Raw genomic sequence first — 17,163 nt, forward strand, 5'->3', positions numbered from 1 at the left:
TCTACAATATAAACTTGCGACAGTAAAATTATGTGGCAACACTTCATATAAAATTCTGTATGTTTGTAGTTGACGTGCGCATTTAATCACTAACGTAATGGAATAGCATCTGTGACTAAAAGCTGCACTTCAGATACAAAATGGAAATACGTAAGTAGATGAAATTAATCCATAGAAAACGACCTCGTATAAAAGCAACAATGTATATAAGTGAAATATAATATAACATAGACCAATAAAATTTAGATATAAGTGTTGGTCTTGATAAAAATAAGAACCGCAAATAGAAGGTAAAAATGCAATATTATATATTCTCCTAAGATATATGGACTAAAAAGTAGAGATTCACTGTCCTGGAAAAATCATGAAGTTCCAGGTAAGGCAGGTGTCAGTTCAATATATCAAAAACGGACCCTGACAGGACAAAAGTGCAGTTTATAGTGAATGGTGTCTTACACCGTAGGTGACTCAGCGGCGTCCCGCTTTCAGTCAGAGAGAGATCCCTTAGAAAGATGGTAAACAAGTTTCGGAACAGTCTTACCGGTTTTTGGAGGTTCCTCACGTGTGGAAGGAGCCTCAGCTGTCTATCGGAACTTTGCTGTTTTCCGCTGTAATCAGGTAGAACCCCCGATAGATGTTTTGGGTCACCTGTTAGTTATTAGTTTGCTGCACGCGGTCCCGCTTGTAACACGCGGTTGCGATGTCGCAGCTCCCGATGAGCAGTTTCAGACCAGCTTTATAAAGACGGTGTAGACTTGTTCCTCAATAGAGTCGGTGTGGTGCACTCACACAAAGTAGAGCTTGGGGGGTCAGACCAGACGCGTTTCGGGGCTAAGGTATCCCCTTCTTCAGTGGCTATCCGACCTCCCCAAAAGACCTTTCTTTTATGCTCCACGAAGGAGCTTTGCAAAACCCGGTTCGTGTTCTGATACCGGAAGTCCTGTAGAAGTGATTGTTCCATCAAACATTATATATTTTCTTTTCCGATATGGTAAAGCAGCTTGTTTTGTTCCATTTATTTCAACCATTAGTTATGTATGTCCACTTCTATAAATATCATATTTAGTTATTGTGTTAAATAGCATTAAAAATAACCTTGCGGTTCACTTGCGGTTTATTTTAAATCTATGTTGAGACTGCAGAACCTACTAAACAAATAGTGTCTGCATGTATAAAAATACAAATACAAGGAAAACGTTCCATAAATATTACCAGTACATATATAAATATCTATATAAAAAATGTATTAAAAATAAAAGTATATTAAAAATATATTAAAAAAGACAGCAATATGATTACATAAAACTTGCATAAAAATTCATAAAAATTCATAAAACTCAAAAATTCCATAGAAAAAATTCTCCATATAAAATTTTTTTTCATACATAAAAAAAATTTTTTCAAAAAATTCATAAAACTTTTTTTTAAATATTTTTTTTATTTTTTATGTATGAAGGAACTTTTCATTATTTCATTAACTCACAAGACTGAGGCAGTGGCGAATGGAGTCGATAGATGTAACCTGTTAGAGGACTGCCGTCGAGGGGGAGCCAGCCGGGGCTTATTAGCTATTCGGCAAGGCTCACCCTCAAAGGCAGGACCCAACCATCAATCACAAAAAGCCAAAGAGTTCACATTCTGCATTTAAGCCGTCAGGAATCATGGTCTCCATTTCAAAGATTCTCTGCGTTTCTAATCTTGACATTCTGCTGATGTGATTACCTTTTCTCCAGCTTTTTGGAACCTTATCTATGGCTGCAAATTTTAAATTAGATGGGTCACTATTATGCGCCATTTTAAAGTGTCTAGAAAGAGAATGGGTATCTACACCCTTTTTAATATTTGATATATGTTCAGAAAGACGTTTTTTAAGCATTCTTTTAGTCCTGCCTATGTATTGGCGTTTGCAGGGGCATTCTATCATATAGATAACATTCTCTGTACTACAGGTTAAAAATTCTCTTATAGTGTGTTTATGTCCATTTGTGGTCGCAATTACTTCTTTTGTTTGTTTTGTGAAGGATGTTAGTTTGCAATTGCCGCATTGGCCACACCTGAAAAAGCCCTTAAGATCCATCCATTTTTGTATTGATGAGGTATTAACTCGTTGTTCGTCTTCCTTAACTGTGGGTGCTATTTTGTTTCCCAAAGTTGGTGCTTTAGTGAAGACGATTAGGGGTTTTATTGGGATTATTGAACCTATAGTTTTTTCTTTTTTAATAATATCCCAGTGTTTATTTATAATCTTTTTTATTTTATTGTGTTCACTACTATAAGGTAGTATTATTTTCACTTGCTTATCCATTTGTCCTTTCTGATTTTTAGTTTTATCTTCAAAAAATTCCTTTCTATCCATTTTAGTGACTTTATTTAGTGCCACATTTAGAATTTCTTCTGGATATTCTTTTTTTAAAAATTCCAATTTCATTTTTTCAGCCTCAATTTCAAATTGATCCTTCATTGTGCAGTTGCGTCTCAACCTTTGGAATTGGCCCTGCGGAATGTTGGTAAGCCAACTCGGTAAGTGGCAGCTGTTAAATAAAATATAACTATTCCGCGTTGAGGGCTTAATGAATGTACAGGTTTTAAGTACCTTGTCTTCTACATAAATTTTTAAATCCAAAAATTCCAAGGTTTCTTTGCTATTTGTTCCAGAAAATTTGAGATTAAAATTGTTATTATTGATATCTTCTAAAAACTGATTAAGTGATTCGGGGCCTGATTTCCAGATAAAAAACACATCATCGATGTATCTTTGCCAGAGCACCAGGTCCGTCCCCAGTTTGGGGGCCACAAGTTGATCTTCCCAATCGGCCATAAATAAATTAGCATAACTGGGGGCGAACCTGGTGCCCATGGCAGTGCCCCGAATCTGCAAGTAAAAGGATCCATTAAAATAAAAATAATTATGATTTAATATAAAATTAATACCCTCGATTAAAAAATCTATCTGTATATCTGTTAGTCTACCTTCTGTAATTAGTTGTTTTTTTATTGCTTTTTTACCTTGTTCATGGTCTATGACCGTATATAGGGATTGTACGTCTAGAGAGCCCATTATCCAATGGTTTTCAAATTGCATATTTTCTATTTTCTTTATTATTTGCGTTGTATCTTTGACATATGAAGGTGTATTTTTCACTTTGGTTTGAAGTAGAGTGTCAATATACATAGAAAGATTTGCAGTTAATGACTCAATCCCTGAAATAATCGGACGTCCGGGGGGATTTGATTTATCTTTATGAATTTTCGGGATGCAATAAAAGGCCGGGATTCTGGGGTATTTATTTAAAACAAAATCATATTCTTCTTTATTTAAAATACCGCTGTCCATTCCTTTTTTACAAAGGTTACTTAAATTAATATAAAATTGATCAGTTGGATCATTTTTTAAAAGTTGATATGTACTGGTATCCGCCAGTTGACGCAGGCATTCTGCATTATACTTTTCAGTATCTTGAATCACTATGGAACCGCCTTTGTCCGCTGGACGGATTATTATATTGTTTTCTTTTTGTAATTGTTTAAGTGCTATGGTTTCTTTTTGTGTTAAATTATTCCGTTTATATTTCACATTACTTTTGATCTTTTTTACATCCCTCATAACACATTCTTTGAATGTTATCAGCTCTTGGCAGTCCTCTAACAGGTTACATCTATCGACTCCATTCGCCACTGCCTCAGTCTTGTGAGTTAATGAAATAATGAAAAGTTCCTTCATACATAAAAAATAAAAAAAATATTTAAAAAAAAGTTTTATGAATTTTTTGAAAAAAAATTTTTTATGTATGAAAAAATTTTTTATATGGAGAATTTTTTCTATGGAATTTTTGAGTTTTATGAATTTTTATGAATTTTTATGCAAGTTTTATGTAATCATATTGCTGTCTTTTTTAATATATTTTTAATATACTTTTATTTTTAATACATTTTTTATATAGATATTTATATATGTACTGGTAATATTTATGGAACGTTTTCCTTGTATTTGTATTTTTATACATGCAGACACTATTTGTTTAGTAGGTTCTGCAGTCTCAACATAGATTTAAAATAAACCGCAAGTGAACCGCAAGGTTATTTTTAATGCTATTTAACACAATAACTAAATATGATATTTATAGAAGTGGACATACATAACTAATGGTTGAAATAAATGGAACAAAACAAGCTGCTTTACCATATCGGAAAAGAAAATATATAATGTTTGATGGAACAATCACTTCTACAGGACTTCCGGTATCAGAACACGAACCGGGTTTTGCAAAGCTCCTTCGTGGAGCATAAAAGAAAGGTCTTTTGGGGAGGTCGGATAGCCACTGAAGAAGGGGATACCTTAGCCCCGAAACGCGTCTGGTCTGACCCCCCAAGCTCTACTTTGTGTGAGTGCACCACACCGACTCTATTGAGGAACAAGTCTACACCGTCTTTATAAAGCTGGTCTGAAACTGCTCATCGGGAGCTGCGACATCGCAACCGCGTGTTACAAGCGGGACCGCGTGCAGCAAACTAATAACTAACAGGTGACCCAAAACATCTATCGGGGGTTCTACCTGATTACAGCGGAAAACAGCAAAGTTCCGATAGACAGCTGAGGCTCCTTCCACACGTGAGGAACCTCCAAAAACCGGTAAGACTGTTCCGAAACTTGTTTACCATCTTTCTAAGGGATCTCTCTCTGACTGAAAGCGGGACGCCGCTGAGTCACCTACGGTGTAAGACACCATTCACTATAAACTGCACTTTTGTCCTGTCAGGGTCCGTTTTTGATATATTGAACTGACACCTGCCTTACCTGGAACTTCATGATTTTTCCAGGACAGTGAATCTCTACTTTTTAGTCCATATATCTTAGGAGAATATATAATATTGCATTTTTACCTTCTATTTGCGGTTCTTATTTTTATCAAGACCAACACTTATATCTAAATTTTATTGGTCTATGTTATATTATATTTCACTTATATACATTGTTGCTTTTATACGAGGTCGTTTTCTATGGATTAATTTCATCTACTTACGTATTTCCATTTTGTATCTGAAGTGCAGCTTTTAGTCACAGATGCTATTCCATTACGTTAGTGATTAAATGCGCACGTCAACTACAAACATACAGAATTTTATATGAAGTGTTGCCACATAATTTTACTGTCGCAAGTTTATATTGTAGAATATTTACTCTACTACATTTATTGTCCTTTTATCTAATAAACATTAGCAACTAAGTATCCTTAGGTGTGCCCAGTCATTTTGTTCATATTCAATTGCCTTTTAACAGCGGGGTGACGCTGTAGGACTGAGAGCACCCTTTTTTGGTGTGTCTACCACCCTGTGCATCCGACTAACATATTTATTTGATAGGTTATACTTGTGTCATCCTTTGCTGGCCCACAACCAGTGGAGAAGATTCAATGCTGGGACAAAACTGCCAAAATATTTGTTGAAGTTGAGAGGCCTTACATTGTGGCTGCCTATAACAAATTCATGGGCGGAGTGGATTTGTTAGACTCATTTGTAGCAAAATACAAGTTTCCACTTGTAACGGGTTCACTTGTCTGGGTACAGTGCTTGCACTGTGCCTTTAAAAATTCTCCTCCAACCTGGACGGCTCTCTGTATTTCTTCTTCCTTAGTTAGCTCTCTTAGGATGAGCCAGTTTGGATCTCTGCTGTAATGATTCAAATAAGTGCACACAACTTCCTTTGAATCAGGTAGAATGCTCTCTTTTTATATAAAAAAAATACACATCTTATATACCCCTGGACACACCAGGGCACAAACAGATTGAACATTGTAGCCCTTCCCAGGTGCCTCTGAGTCTGATAGATAAGAAAGTCAGAAATCTGAAGCTACCCTATCTCTCAGATATGTGAGGATTTGGGGGGGGGGGATACACAGAAATACAACACATTTCCCTTTAGGTGGACAAGTAACATGGTCCTGGAACAGGGGGACACATAGGAGCACACAGGGCAAGTCAATGGGGGGGGGGGGGGGGGGGGGCAAAGGGCAACATACTAAGTCTTAAAGTCACGGCGCTCTGTGACACCACTGAAGTTCTGCCGCTGGTACCTTTACATCTTCTGGCACACCATTGTCCTAGCTGTGATCAATGCTTGGCTCCTGTACAAAAGGGACTGCAAAGCTTTGGATATCCCAAAGAAACAGATGCTAAACAGGAGACTTCAGGCCCAGTTGGCATCTTCTCTTATCCTGATCGACACGTCTGTATCAGTGTCAAAGCGAGGGTGACCATCTGCAAGGCCAGTTTCATCCAGGGAAGGGGTCCTTGACTTTCCAAAAGAGGCAGTATACAGATGATGGAGGTTCTTCAGCTGCCAATACAGCCAAAAAGTCAAGTCCACACCCTCCAAAGGAAGTTTGCAAGGACATGATTGGACATTTTCCCATCAAAGCCGATAGAGGACGGTGCCGACACTGTGCTAAAGGCTACACCAACACACTTTTCATGTTCGCCTCTGCTTTTCAGAGCAAAATAACTGTTTTTGGGACTACCATCTATAATTGAATAAATCAACAAATAAAACAAGCATGATTTGCACATATAGTCTGGATCCAGTGTTTTTTAAATAAGATACAGATTTTTTGTATTAAATTGATAATAAAAATTACTTTTTTCTATTATACTATTCTTATTGTGTAGATACATAAACTTATGTGGGTCTTTATAAGCTGTAAAGTACAAATACACTTTTAATTGTTCCTTACATGTGGTCAGAGTGTGAGTGATATTATTGAAATTCTGCTACCCTACAAAACTTTGAAGGACAACCACTTGATATGGACCTCAGATAATGTCCCAAGGGAATCTTCTGTAAGCATCTTTAAGGCCAATGACAAATCCAAGGAGGGAATAAGTTACTTCTAGTCTAAATTATTTTTTTGGCTTTGAAAAATCTTTCCATCCATCATACAGTTAGCAGATACCTGAGCTTTTAAAGGTAATGTGTCATCAGAAAATGACTTATTGTTTAAATAACATTTTTATGTTAAGCATTTTTTATTTTTATTTTCTGGTGATATTTTCATATTTTAAAATTTATACGATATCCGTATTGATTTTTGAACCACATTTATAAAATTATGCAGTTTTCACATGGGCCACTAGGCCTCAAATATTTTAAGACTTCCACTGAATATCCCACTCGACAGAGGGAACAAAACTTTTTCAGCTTTTTTATTTTCCAGTTGAGCTTCTGAAGAACAGTGGGGGCCTGATGAAGAAGACTTGCTAGGATGTCTGTATTGGTGGAAAATATCAGCCAGTTATCAACGTTGGAAATTATCTGGACACCCTGGAGATGAAGAGCCGCTAAGGATACCACAGCCACTGTTGTGAAGACTCTTGGTGCTGGGGACAAGCCAAAGGGCAGTGCCCTGAATGTTAGGTGATAAATGATGCCCTTATGAAGGAATACCGCTATTAGGTATCTTCTGGAGACTGGACTTATGGCCACATGCATGCACGCCTCTGTTAAATCTAGAGCTGCCATGAAATCTCTTTTCAAGAGACTTGTTACAGATCCTATAGTGTCCAGAGGTGCTTGTTGATGTAACGCAAATCTTTGAAGAGACACAACTTGCCATTGGGCTTAGGCACTGGGAAAACATCAGAATACATCCCTTGACCTTTTTCTTCACATTTTTCTACAAATTCTTGTAAAAGTAGAAAGTTGTTTGGATCTTCCTGTTGAGCAAATAATAGCGTTATAGGGTGGCACATTGGACGGAGGAGGCCAATTTCCACAATGTCTTCCGAACAAGCAGACCAATCAGAATTACAGACAGTGCCCCCAATACTGTACTGCAGAAACAGATAATCCCCCTGAAAATACTAATACCACACAGATAGTGCCCCTAATACTGTACTGCAGAAACTGATAAACCGCCTGATAATACTAGTACCACACAGATAGTGCCCCCAATACTCTGCCTGCCGTGCTCCCCAATACTACACTGCAGAAACACATAAACCCCTGAGAATACTAGTACCACACAGATAGTGCCCTAATACTGTGCCCACAATACTATAGTGCAGAAACAGTCCCATAAAAATACTAATACCACACAGATAGTTGTCACAGTCCCTTCTGTGACAGATGTCAGGAGATCAAGGAGACTGGCGGAGCGTGGAGGAATCTAACAGCCTCTTTGATTACTCTTTATTCAGTGTTTGTTTGTGACCTCATCCCCTGTTTCGGGTGTAGCTTAGTACTCATTACTATACCCTATTTAGTGTTGCCCCACCCTTCTGACTGTGCGGTATATAGCTTCATTTGGGTTTGGCAGAGCTGTGAGGTTGTCTCTGGTGTTCCTGCTCTTCCATCACTACAGAAGTTAAGGGTCGCGTTTGTTTGTGTTTTGTTTTCCCTTCCTTGCCTTTTGTTACTAGGCCTCAGGGGGACGCCTGTTCCTTCATTGGGGAAGGAACGGGTTGCCTCAGCCCTGACAATATTGTGGTGTTTCCTCCTATACCTCATCCATGACATTATCTATGCCTAAAAAAACGCCATTTTGTTCAGGTAAGTGCAGCTATGGATCCTATGTCTGCACTGGTCGAACAGCTCCAGGGACTGTTTGGGGGTAGCTGACCTCCGCGCAATAGTCTTACAGATTCAGAAACAGTTCTGATGGTAGGTACCAGGCCTGCCCTGAACCTAAGGTTACCCTCCCGGACAGATTTTCTGGGGATAGTGACAATTTCATTCGGTTCAGGGAATCGTGTAAGTTGTACTTTAAGCTGCGTCCATACTCTTCTGGGGAGGAGTGTCAACGTGTGGGTATGATCATTTCTTTGCTTAAGGATGATGCACAGTCTTGGGCTTTTTCTCTGCCGACCAGATCACAGTCCCTCCAGTCGGTAGATGAATTTTTTAGAGCCTTGGGTCTTATTTATAATGACCCGGATCGGATCTCTCAGGCTGAGACCAAGTTACATGGTTTACGGCAGGGAGAGCGCTCTGCGGAAATCTATTGCTCGGAATATAAGAGATGGGCTACCGATACGGAGTGGAATGATCCTGCTCTCCGTGGCCAGTTCTGTCAGGGTCTATCTGAGAGGCTGCAGGACGCGTTGGCCTTTCATAAAAAACTTGCGTCATTGGAAGCAGCTATGTCTCTTGCTGTACATCTGGATAGACTCCTGAGGGGGAGATCTAAGGGTCCTCACCCTCAGGACGTACTGTCAAATAAGGTGGCGGCTTCCTTGGACACATGATAAAGAGACACCTGTGGTTACGCCTTGTGAGGAGCCTATGCAGTTGCGTGGAGCTACTCCTGGGACTGCTGGTAAGAGCTCTGGTCATATGAAGGGAGTCTGTTTTTGTTTTAGAAAAAAGGGACATTTCATGGATATTTGTTCGTACATTCAGCGTCAAGGTGTAAAAAAACAAACAAAAAAAATCGCTTAATCCCCAAATTGATATTGGTGGTGTGGGTAGGGAGCCAGAAAACGTACTTTTGTAATTTACTGGTAGTACCCGATTTCTCCTGTCTGCCGAGATGGCGCTAGAGTCCAAAACTGTGGAAATCAAGATATTTATCGACAGTAGGGCTGGGGTTAACCTTATTGATGGACAGTTTGTTCGTATTCATGGGTTGACTACTAGTGCGTTAGAGAAAAGTATTTCTGTCTTTGCAATTGATTCAGCACCTCTTACCCAAAAATGCCTGTCGCAGGTGGTGAATGGCATCCATTTAAGAGTGGGTGATTTCCATCAGGAAGCCATTTCATGTTTCGTGCATGGTCTGCCTGCTCAAAACATAACCCGACCATCGACTGTCAAGCGAGACAGATTCTTAATTGGAGTGAATTTTGCATAGACAACTGTCTAAATACATCGTTCTCTGTGGTCACCACTAAAACTGTACCCGCGTTTATTTCCAAATTTTCTGATGTATTTTCTAAGAGTAGTACCCAGGAGTTACCTCCACATTGGGAGTATGATTGTCCCGTCAATATTATTCCTGGAGCTAAACTGCCCAAATCTCGGTTGTATAATCTTTCAAAACCCGAAAGAAAGGCCATGCAAGAGTATATCATCGAGAGTTTGGCGAAGGGACATATCAAACCATTTGCCTAAAGTCTCAGTTTTTAACATCAGCCTGAGGGATTGGCCAGTGTAGTCAGTTGCATATCATTGTGGTGCACCTTTTGCAGCGATTTATGTATTTGTATATTTTCATCCACACACTACTCCATCTTGTGTAGGATGCCTTTGTGGTGCATGTGTTCCGCTGCCGACATCCTCCATTGTATGCATTTTTTGCTGGGTATTGCCGCTAGCAACGGATCACATGCGGAGGAATTTCTCCCCCGGTTATAAACACGCCACAGTGTTTGGGGTTTTTGAGGTTTTTTCTCCCATTTAGGCCACTTTATTTTAGTGATTTTTCTTTATATGTATGGAATGTGCCATTGAGCAATGCTGGTAACATTCTAGTGCACCTGGTAGCCTGTGTCACATGGCCTGTTATAGGTGGGGCTTGCAGCCCTATCCCTTCTTCCACTGCATGAGTGATCTCACTATGGAGGTATGTGGGGGCTTGGCTGTGAGTTAAATCTTAGCACCATTCAGACCGTGTTCACACACCATAGGTCGTCTAGTGGTAGGACCCATGCCACGCTGAGATACCTTGACGGTGGTGCAAATGGGCTCTGTTGTGTTCCTGACTGGAATACATTGGCTAAAGTCTCAGTTTTTAACATCAGCCTGAGGGATTAGCCAGTATTGTCAGTTGCATATCATTGTGGTGCAACTTTTGCAGCGATTTTTGACATATCAGACCATCCAAATCCCCAGTGGCTGCTGGGTTTTTCATTATAAAAAAAAAGGATGGTACTCTTAGGCCATGTCTGGACTTCCGCAAGTTCAACCGTATTACCGTCCGTGATCCTTACCCCCTTCCTTTGATTCTGGATTTGTTTAATCAGATTGTTGGTGCCAATGTGTTCTCTAAATTGGATCTGAGGGGAGCATATAATTTGGTAAGGATCAAGGAGGGGGACGAATGGAAGATGGCTTTAATACCCCTGAGGGTCATTTTGAGAATCTGGTCATGCCCTTTGGGTTAACCAATGCTCCAGCAGTTTTTCAACACTTTGTCAATGACATCTTTCATCATCTGGTGGGGAGGTTTGTTGTTGTATATCTGGATGATATACTCATTTATTCTCCAGACATGGAGACTCATCAGGATCATGTGAGACAAGTGTTACAGATCCTAAGGGAGAATAAGTTGTATGCCAAGATGGAAAAATGTGTATTTGCAGTTCAGTAAGTGTAATTCCTGGGTTGCCTGCTTTCATCCTCAGGTTTTCGAATGGATCCTGGGAAATTCTGTGCCGTGTTGGACTGGGATCGACCCGAAAATCTGAAAGCGCTTATGCTGTTTTTGGGGTTCACCAACTATTACCGTAAATTCTTCTTGAACTATTCTACTGTGGTTAAAACAGACATGACTAGGGAAGGTGCTGATGTCACTGTTTGGTCTGATGCGGCATTACAGGCCTTTTCTGCAGTGAAGGAATGTTTTGCTTCAGCCCCTATTCTGGTGCAACCGGACGTGTCACAGCCATTCATGGTAGAGGTTGACGCGTCCGAGGTGGGAGCTAGTAAATGGCGCCCCCATGTGCTTTTTTTCTCCAAAAAACTCTCGACTGCTGAAAGAAATTATGACGTGGGTAATAGGCAATTGCTGGCCATTAAGTTGGCTTTTGAGGAATGGCGCCATTGGTTGGAAGGAGCAATTCATCCTATTACGGTGATTACTGATCATAAGAATCTGGCTTACCTGGAGTCGGCTAAACGACTGAACCCAAGGCAGGCCAGATGGTCACCGTTTTCACCAGATTTAACTTCATTGTCACCTACCGCCCTGGGGTTAAGAACGTCAATGCTTTGTCGCGTAGCTTTCCTGGGGGGGCAGATGATTCTAAAGAAGATAATCCTATTTTGTCTGAAGTGGTAGTCATAACCGCCCTATATCCTGATCTTGAGGCAAAAGTGTTAGAGGCCCAGGAGGATACACCAGACTCGTCCTCCGGGGAAATTGTTTGTTCCCTCCGAATTACGTCACAAGGTGTTCGAGGAACATCACTGTACGGTGCTTGCTGGATACCCTGGGAGTAGATCCACTGTCGATCTCTCATAGATTTTGGTGGCCGGGGCTGCGTAAGTGTGTTGAGGACTATGTGTCAGCTTGGGGTACTTGTGCACGTGCTAAGGCGACACATACTCAGCCTTCCGTATCCCTTCTTCCGTTACCCATCCCGTCCAGACCTTGGACTCATTTGTCCATGGATTTTATCACGGATTTACAGAATTCTGTGGGAAAAACCATGATTCTGGTGGTAGTTGATCGGTTTAGTAAGATGGAGCATTTTATAGCATTGCCTGCTCTACCTAGTGCCAAAACTCTTGAACAGGTGTTTGTTGATAACATCGTGAAACTACATGGCATTCCCTCTGATGTGGTTGTCTGATTGGGGGACTCAGTTTGTGTCCAGATTCTGGAAAGTGTTCTGTACTCGGCTGGAGGTACAATTGTCCTTTTCTTTGGCTTTTCATCCTCAGTCGAACGGACAGACGGAGCGCACCAATCAGAATTTGGAGACTTACTTGAGATGTTTTGTTTCGGAGAACCAGTAGGAGTTGTCTTCATTCTTGTCGTTAGCTGAGTTTGCCATTAATAACCGTAGACAGGAGTCCACTGATAAGTTGCCTTTTTTCAGGGGGGCATATGGATTCCATCTGCAGTTTTGCACATTTTCTGGTTCTCAAACTTCCGGTATTCCTGAGGAGGAAAGATTTTCTTCTTCTTTGTCTTCAATTTGGCGGAAAATTCAAAATAACCTGAAAAATATGGGCAACAAGTATAAGCGTGTGGCTGACAGGAGACGTATGAATGGTCCGGACCCGAGAGTGGGTGATTCTGTGTGGCTGTTCACAAGAAACATTAAGCTTAAGGTACCTTCTTGCAAGTTGGGTCCAAGATTTATTGGTCCATATAAGATCACTGCCATTGTTAACCCTGTAGCCATCTGTCTTGAACTTCCTCAGGCTTTGAAAATTCATAACGTATTTCATAAGTCGTTGTTGAAAAACCTGTTGAGCCGTCCTCCTTGCCTCCCGCTCCTGTCATAATGGACGGTAATTTAGAATTTCAAATCAGCAGGATTGTGGACTCCCGAGTTCTCCGTAGATCCCTCCAGTATCTCGTCCACTGGAAGGGTTACTGACCAGAGGATAGGATGTGGGTTCCTGCGGCCGATGTTAATGTCAATCGTCTTCTGAAGGCCTTTCACAGAGCTCATCCTGATAAGGTCGGTCCTGGGTGCCCGGAGGTCACCCGTAGAAGGGGGGGGGGGTACTGTCACAGTCCCTTCTGTGACAGATGTCAGGAGATCAAGGAGACTGGCGGAGCGTGGAGGAATCTAACAGCCTCTTTGATTACTCTTTATTCAGTGTTTGTTTGTGACCTCATCCCCTGTTTCAGGTGTAGCTTAGTACTCATTACTCTACCCTATTTAGTGTTGCCCCACCCTTCTGACTGTGCGGTAGATAGCTTCATTTGGGTTTGGCAGAGCTGTTGTGAGGTTGTCTCTGGTGTTCCTGCTCTTCCATCACTACAGAAGTTGTGTCGCGTTTGTTTGTGTTTTGTTTTCCCATCCTTGCCTTTTGTTACTAGGCCTCAGGGGGACGCCTGTTCCTTCATCGGGGAAGGAACGGGTTGCCTCAGCCCTGACAATATTCTTAGGGCTCTCTAGGGTCTCCAGGGTATGGGCATTTCTACCTTTAAGGGGTGCCCATACGGTTAGGAGTAGGCTTACTAGGAGGTGACCTTTTCCTTTCCCTAGCGTTGAGGCTTAGTGGCTTTCCCTCCTGGTTGTTAGTTTGGTGTTTCCTCCTATACCTCATCCGTGACAATAGTGCCCCCAATACTGTGCCCACTATTCTCCCCAATACTATACTGCAGAAACAGATAATGTCCCAGATAATACTAGTACCACACAGATAGTGGCCCCAATACTGTGCCTACTCTGCTCCCTAATACTAAACTGCAAAAACTGTACATCTGATAATACTAGTACAACACAGATAGTGCCCCCAATACTATACTGCAGAAACAGATAAACCACTGATACTACTACCACACAGATAGTGCCCAATACTGTGCCTGCTGTGCTCTCCAATACTGTACTGTAGAAACTGTACATCTGATAATACTAGTACAACACAGATAGTGCCCCCAATATTGTGCCCCCCAATACTATACTGCAGAAACAGATAAACCACTGATACTACTACCACACAGATAGTGCCCAATACTGTGCCTGCTGTGCTCTCCAATACTATACTGCAGAAACAGATAAACCCCTGATAATACTAGTACCACACAGATAGTGCCCCCAATACTGTGCCCGCTGTGCCCCCCAATACTATACTGCAGAAACAGATAAACCCCTGATAATACTAGTACCACACAGATAGTGCCCCCAATACTGTGCCCCCCAATACTATACTGCAGAAACAGATAAACCACTGATACTACTACCACACAGATAGTGCCCAATACTGTGCCTGCTGTGCTCTCCAATACTGTAGAAACTGTACATCTGATAATACTTGTACCACACAGATAGTGCCCCAATACTGTGCCCGCCGTCCTCCCCAATACTATACTGCAGAAACAGATAAACCCCTGATAATACTAGTACCACACAGATAGTGCCCCCAATACTGTGCCCGCTGTGCCCCCCAATACTATACTGCAGAAACAGATAAACCCCTGATAATACTAGTACCACACAGATAGTGCCCCCAATACTGTGCCCGCTGTGCCCCCCAATACTATACTGCAAAAACAGATAATCTCCCAGATAATACTAGTACCACACAGATAGTGCCCCCAATACTGTGCCCGCTGTGCCCCCCAATACTATACTGCAAAAACTGATAATCTCCCAGATAATACTAGTACCACACAGATAGTGCCCCCAATACTGTGCCCGCTGTGCCCCCCAATACTATACTGCAAAAACAGATAATCTCCCAGATAATACTAGTACCACACAGATAGTGCCCCCAATACTGTGCCTACTCTGCTCCCTAATACTAAACTGCAAAAACTGTACATCTGATAATACTAGTACAACACAGATAGTGCCCCCAATACTATACTGCAGAAACAGATAAACCACTGATACTACTACCACACAGATAGTGCCCAATACTGTGCCTGCTGTGCTCTCCAATACTGTACTGTAGAAACTGTACATCTGATAATACTAGTACAACACAGATAGTGCCCCAATACTGTGCCCGCCGTGCTCCCCAATACTATACTGCAGAAACAGATAAACCCCTGATAATACTAGTACCACACAGATAGTGCCCCCAATACTGTGCCCGCTGTGCCCCCCAATACTATACTGCAGAAACAGATAAACCCCTGATAATACTAGTACCACACAGATAATGCCCCCAATACTGTGCCCCCCAATACTATACTGCAGAAACAGATAAACCCCTGATAATACTAGTACCACACAGATAATGCCCCCAATACTGTGCCCGCTGTGCTCCCTAATGCTAAACTGCAAAAACAGTCCCCTGAAAATACTAGTACAACACAGATCGTGACCCTTCAATAATTATTGGCACACAATGCCCTAAAAAATAACTGCACCCAGCATATAATGCCCCTGCTGTAAACATAGTGTCCTCCAAGAATAATTGAGCTCAGCTCATACTGTGCCAGTGTGCCCTCCACAGTAACAGTGATCCCAAAAGTCCCACCAATAGTAATAATTCTCTGCCAGAGTGCTCTATGTGGTAACAGTGCACCCAATAGTAATGATGCCCCCTATAATGTGTGCCAGTACAAAAATACCCCCTTATAACCCAGTACGGAAATGTATCCTCTTTTAGTGCCTCCAGTGGAATGAATGTCCCCTAGTGGCTCCTTATAACGTGTGCCAGTACGAAAATGTCCCTTTTTAAAGCCCCCAATTACAAAATAGTAAATCCCCACCCCATTGTGGCCCAACAGCATGCGGTCAGCGATGTGGAGCAGGACGCGGACCTCTTCCGGTCTGTGCCCTCAGCCATGTGCAGCCCGGCTCCGTGATGACGATGACACCGGCCTCCGATAGGCTTTAGAGGGGCCAGAGGGCCAGGTAGACATCACTGCCACCCCCGCCGCAGCATTCTGCTGTACTTGTGTCCTGAGCACAGCGATGCAGTAGAACATGTAGAGATCATCGCTCATGGCCCTTCTGCTGCTGCCCCATGTGTCCCGACCTGGCGCATTACCCTCGTCTCATTGGTGGGGCACCCTGCACAGCCTTCTCCACTGCTGAGCTCCGCCCCGTGCACTGGTCACAGGACGGTGACGTCATCACAGGTCCTACATCACCACTACTCCCAACTGCTGAGCTCCGCCCCTCCTGATCACATGACATTGACGTCATCACAGGTCCTACATATCCACTTCTTCCCACTGCTCAGCCCCGCCCCTCCTGATCACATGATGGTGACATCATCACAGGTCCTACATTACCACTTCTCCCCACTGCTGAGCTCCGCCCTCCTGATCACATGGCAGTGACGTCATCCCAGGTCCTACATCACCTCTTCTCCCCACCCCTCCTGATCACTTGTCCTACATCACCTCTTCTCCCCACTGCTGAGCTCCGCCCCTCCAGATCACATGGCAGTGACGTCATCACAGGTCCTACATCACCACTTCTCCCCACTGCTGTGCCCCGCCCCTCCTGATCACATGGCAGTGACGTCATCACAGGTCCTACATCACCTCTTCTCCCCACTGCTGAGCTCCGCCTCTTCAGATCACATGGCAGTGACGTCATCACAGGTCCTACATCACCTCTTCTCCCCACTGCTGAGCTCCGCCCCTCCTGATCACATGGCAGTGACGTCATCACAGGTCCTGCAGCCCTTGCAGTGCACAGATACAGAGCAGGTCTTGGTCGGTAGTCACTGCTGTGGGGTCTCTCTTCTTCTCTCCAGAATCCCCCTTTATCCCCGGGGTCTCTCCTTGTCCTGGAGCATCTCCTCCAGCTCCTCCACCAAGGATGGACAGGAAGGAGATCAGCAGAAGAATATTAGACCTCACCTTG

The sequence above is a fragment of the Bufo bufo genome, chromosome 4, assembly GCF_905171765.1.
Source record: "Bufo bufo chromosome 4, aBufBuf1.1, whole genome shotgun sequence".
Lineage (NCBI taxonomy): Eukaryota > Metazoa > Chordata > Amphibia > Anura > Bufonidae > Bufo > Bufo bufo.